Raw genomic sequence first — 6,000 nt, 5'->3', positions numbered from 1 at the left:
AATGTGATGAGTAAGGACAGAGGACACCTCACACTTTTTATCTTTGAAACTAAAATGTTTAGAAGAAGGTCTTTGTTTGTTTATTTTGTTGGGTTTTGTTGTTTTTAAACCAATATAGTGAGCCTATGGAAAACTGGATGCAAAAGAATAGGTAGGGATGAGATTTTAGGCTCAGCTGGTCTAGGACTCTAACCCTGCGTTTTGTTCATTTCAATTCCATTTTAGTATATGTACTTTAATCTATTTGTGAGTAAGTAATCCTTTCCGGGTGATAGAAGAAAAGAGATCAGAATATTGTTGATATGGATTCCAAAGCATAAGAGATTTCAGAGTTATTATTTGAGTTATTCATATCTTTAAATAGAGGCGTCTCAGAGAGTAATGGGAAAAGCTGAGACTGGCAAAAACTGGTGTCTCATGCATATGCCAGGATTGTGATGGTAGAATTTAAGCTCTGAATGCTATCTATACAATAGCCTGCACAGGGTAGGAATTTCATTTGAATATGCTCAGTGAGCTGCCACTATTTTAACCTAGATTTCCACCTAGTGGTTTTTTCTGGTATAGCACCCTGAGTATTCAACATAAATCATTCTACTGCTGTTAGAAGATACAATGAAAAAAAAAAAGATACAATGATCCTGCCTGTTTCCAAATGAAACAAAGTGAAGACCTAAAAAGTATGGGAATTCAGAGGAGGAAGCTGATGCAGTTTGAGAAGACTATTAGGAGAAAGCAAGACTTAGAAAATCAGAAAGGAAAAAAGGAATTCCCAGCTGGTCAATGTGTGAATACAAGTGAAAAGGGGATGGATAAATGGTTAAAGGATATGAACAGGAAGTTATCTAAGGGAGATATCCAAAGTATCGATAGAAATATGAGGAAATGTTCCAAGTCATTCATTATTATTATCATGGGTTAGTTGTTTTCAGTCTGACTCTCCGTAATGGTTTGCCTTTTCCTTCTCCAGGTCATTTTCAGATGAGGAAACTGAGGCAAATAGGGTTAAGTGACTTGTCCAAAGTTATTCAGCTAGTAAATGTCTGAGGTTAGATTTGAACTCAGGAAGTAGTCTTCCTGACTCCAGGCCCAGCGCTCTATATACATTATATCACTTAGCTGCTCCCATTCATAATTAGAGAAATGTACATTTAAAATATTTAATATAACTTTTAAATGTATTTTAAATATAAACATTTAAAATAACTTTGACGTTCCATCTCATACCCACCAGACTGACAAAGTTGAAAAAATAAGGAAAATGGCAAAAATTAAAAGGACTGAGGAAAACAGGAACATTAATGTAGTATGGATGAATCAATGAATTGATCCACCCATTTTGGAAAGAAAATAACTCCAAAGTCACTAAACCATGCATATCCTTTGACCAACAAAAATCAACATGAGATTTATTCTCTCAAAAAAGGAGGAAAATATCCATAATTACAGAAATATTTATGGTAAGTCTTTTTTATAGTAGCAAATAATTGGAGACTAAGAGGATGCTCATCAATTAAAGAATTGCTGAACAGATCATAGTATATGCAACATACTAAGTGATAATGCAATATTATTGTGCCTTAAGAAATGATAAAATGGATTCTTATCAGAAAAAGCTGGGAAGACTTGTATGAAATGATACAGAGATATTATAAAAAGAGCAATTTTTAAAAATGCCAACATTGTAAAAATAATTTTGAAATACTTAAGAATTCTGATCAACTCAATAACCTACCTCTATAATGATTATTTGAGACTAAAAATCAAGTAGTTTCTGATATATGTGAAGATTCAAGATACAGAATTTTTTGTAAACAATGTGTGTGTGTGTGTGTGTGTGTGTGTGTGTGTGTGTGTGTGTGACCCTGGAATGAGGAGATCCTAAATTCAAACCCAATCTCAGTCACGTGGGCTGTGTGATCCTGGACAAATAACTTAACCCTATTTGCCTCAGTTCCTCATCTGTAAAATGAACTGGAGAAGGAAATAGCAATTGTTCCTGGATCTTTGCCAGGAAAACCCCAAATGGGGTCACGGAGAATCTGATAAGACTACAACCACTCAAAATTGAATTTTGGACATGAACAATAGAGGAAATGTTTTGCTTGACTGTGATATTTGTTTTCTAATTTCTAATGGTGGGAGGAGGAGGGAGAAGAGAGAAAAAAACAGATTTTAGTCATTTTTTAAAAAAATTCAATTTAAAGAACTTAAGTTATACAGGGGGATATAGGAGTGTCCTATTTGTTGCTGCTGCTGTTTGTCCTTCCTCACTGAAGGGAGCCATTAGTAAACAGTTGGGCCAGATGTTTACACTCTCAGGTTACTAGCTCTTAGCCTAAACTATTCTCCTTTCTTCGATAAATCATTACTCTGGGCCTTACTTGTCTCATTTCTAAAATAAAACTGATAATATATTATCAAATTGCATCTTAAAAAAAGATTGAATTAGGTTGATTCCTTGACTTCTATAATAAAATGCCCCAGACAGGAAGAGGAACAACACATATATAATGAACTGATAAACAGACAAATATATGCCTTATCTCTCTTCTCTCAATTAGCCCATACTCTTTTTCTCATTCCTTAGATCCACATTCTTCAAATTTCCCAGGCTTATGTGAAGGAATATTTTTGTCCTTCTACCGACTGATTTTCTAAAGTCAAAAATAACACCTTACTCAGTAATTGAAAGAAAAATGTATAACCAGCAAAACAGGGTACAAAGTTTTCCTGGTCATGATTACAAAGAGCTGGCTAGAGTTGTCAGGTCATTAACTCAGTCTAGTCTGGTCTGCTGAGCTGAACTTCCCTTTCTTAGTCCTCCATTTTCCTTCTCAGCCCATTAAAAGACAGGAGAAGAGAGGGAAGGAACCCTTAAATCTGTTAGTCACTTGGGCCAATGGTCAGTTTAAGGCAGGGTTACACTAAAGCCAGTTTGAACTGGATTGTTAAATTTTCAGTGTGAGCATTTACATCTCAGAAATTGGCAAACACTGCAAATCGGGGCTTGATTTATTGTTTTGTTGCTTGCCTGGAGTTAGGAAAGTGATGCGGAAAATGTTAATGATGAAGATTAAATATCAAATTGTGTTCTGAATCAATTTTTGTGGGAGGCCAGTTATTAGACATTTACCAGCACATGCTTGGGTTAAGATGATAACAATGACAAGTTCTAAGCATTCAAATCTCCAAGGAGAAAGGGAAGGATTACTAGTGGGAAAAGGCTATTGTAAAGTTCCTTTATAAGATATCTTTGAGCACTGGGAGCAATGATTACATGATTCATTCAAACTGCTTGTCATATTACCTGCTGCCATGGGAAAGAAGATTGTAGAAGAATGAATTGTCATCCCTTGAGGAGGAATGGAAATGTAAAATTGGAGAATGAGTTGAGTTTTAGAAGCCTGATGTTATGGAAAGACAATTGGATTAGAACTCAAGAACCTTAAGCCTTAAGCTTCCTTCTGTCACAAACTAGTTATGTGAGTGAATTGCTGAGTTGTTTCTGGTTGTTGTTCAGTTGTTTCAATCATGTCTCCACAATCCCATTTAGGATTTTCTTGACAAACATACCGGAAAGGTGTTTCATTTCCTTCTCCAGTTCATTTTACTGATGAAGAAATTGAGGCAAGTAGGATTAAATGACTTGCCCTGGAGTTATAATTAATTGTCTGAGGCTGCATTTGAACTCAAGAAGATGAATCTTCTTGACTTCAGGCTGGAAACCATTTAGCTTCCCCCAATATTTGTTCAGTCATTTCAATCATGTCCAACTCTTCAGACTTTAGCCAGGGGTCTTCAAACTATGGCCCGTGGGCCAGATGCAGCAGCTGAGGATGTTTATCACCCTCACCCAGGACTATGAAGTTTCTTTATTTAAAGGCCCACAAAACAAAGTTTTTGTTTTTACTATAGTCCGGCCCTCCAACAGTCTGAGGGACAGTGAACTGGCCCCCTATTTAAAAAGTTTGAGAACCCCTGCTAGACATTCATTGGAATCAAGTCCATGGACAGGTTGTTGAGAAATCTTATAAAAGTTATGTTAAAGTTGTTATATCAGCTGAAGGCTGAGAGGAAAGAAGGCAAAATAATTTATATTGAGCTTCCAGTTCACTAAACCCCACCCTGTCCGCAGATATTTTTCACATGAACTGTGTCTTTCCACACTTCCTCTATCTTGTACTTATGCTATTGATTTTGGTGAAGCTAAGTGTACAACTATATTGATTCCCGTTCAATTTTATCTTATTACAGTCAGCCCAGAGTCCCATCTTGTAGAAATATTTTGGATTTTGACTGTCATTCAGCATGTTAGTTATTGCTTCTAGCTATGGATTATTACCAGAAAGATTCCTTCTGATATCTTTTGTTCATATGCGAATCACTAAAATCATTTGTGTTTTCAAGTTTTTAAGTCTCAGGAGTTTCTCCAATCCTGTTTTAGAAATATGTACTAGGAAGGCAACAGAGCTTCTTACTGTTTATGACAGCTGATATATTGCTTCTAATTCTCATTAGCATTAAGTCCATTGTCAACTCTTTCCTCTGAATTTTATTGACTTTTTTCATCAGCAACTCACTTAACCTCTCTAGGCCTCAGTTTCCTTATCTATAAAATAAGAACACTTCCTACAGCATCCAACTTCAGATTGCTGTTGTGAGGCTTAAAGTTAGATAACAAATTTAAGGGAACTTTGAAGAGCAACATAAAAATTCGTGGTAATTATTAGTTATTGCTGGTGGTGGTGGTGGTGGTGATTGTGCTATTGATCATTGTTGTTCATGTTTGAATTCCTTTGTATAAATGGTCCCCCATGTCTAGAATATGCTCCTTCTTCATGTTTACCTTTTAGAATCCCTAGCTTTCTTCAGAACACAGCTTGGGTGCCATCTATTACAAGAGATCTTTCTTGACTTCCTCAACCCCCAATCATCAGTGGTCTTGTATTTACTTTGTATAAATTTGAATAAAGTTTGTATTCACTGTTAAGTAAATTTTCAAGAAATACTCAGATCCTTCATAACTTGCCTCCATACCTTTACAATCTTCTTACACCTTGTGCAACTACTCCTGTTCCCAACATCTGTGATCCAATAATACTAATCTACTTCTGCTACTCGAATAATTCACCCCATCTCTCAACTCTGGACATTTCCACTGGCCTTGAAATGACCTTACCTCATGACTAGAGCACTCTCCCTTCTTGGCTTTTCTGGCTTCTTTTAAGTTCTAATAAAATTTCAGCTTCTACAAGAAGCCTTTCCTGATCTCTCTGTATTCCAGTGCCTTCTTTCTAGTGATTATGTCCAATTTATTCCACCTATATGTTTCTATGTAGTTGTATGTTTTCTCCCCCAATTATACAGGGAATTCTTTGAGAAAGTAGACTAAAGTCTTGATTTTCATTGTGTTACTAGCACTCAGCATGGTGCCCGGTATATAAAAGGTGCCTAATAAAAATTTACCATTTGACTAACTCACTGACTTAGCCCTTCTTTAGTAAGGAGACAAACCTATGATTTGTACTTGCCCAATTGTTACATGGCAGTAGTAGAAATGCATTTCATGTATTCTGCAGAACACTGCAAAATGTTTCCTGCTCTCCCAAGCTGCTGAAAATAAACCATTCAGCCATCAGTCTTTCTTGTCCACAGCTTTTGGTGCTCAGTGTCATAGCAGTGGGTATTTTCCCTAAGTAAGGGCTCTATCTCCGGGAACTCCTGAGTGAGGCTTTATTTATCATCAGGGAGCCTAACTTTCCTCTCCATAGGAGATAAGCTTACTCAGCTACCTTTGATCAGTAGTTAGCAGCCTCTTGACAAAAGCCCATCACAATCAGATTTTCTTTGGCTGAAGTCTGGGGAAAAGCTCTTGAGCAGAAACCTAACTATCTGCCACTTTGTACTTTTTCATGTTTATGAGGCCTTACACAATCTTCTTTAAAGAATCATGGATGTGGAACTCAGAGACCTAGTCCAATCTACTCATTTCTCATA

The sequence above is a fragment of the Antechinus flavipes genome, chromosome 2, assembly GCF_016432865.1.
Source record: "Antechinus flavipes isolate AdamAnt ecotype Samford, QLD, Australia chromosome 2, AdamAnt_v2, whole genome shotgun sequence".
Lineage (NCBI taxonomy): Eukaryota > Metazoa > Chordata > Mammalia > Dasyuromorphia > Dasyuridae > Antechinus > Antechinus flavipes.
Note: the sequence above shows the minus strand (reverse complement) of the source record.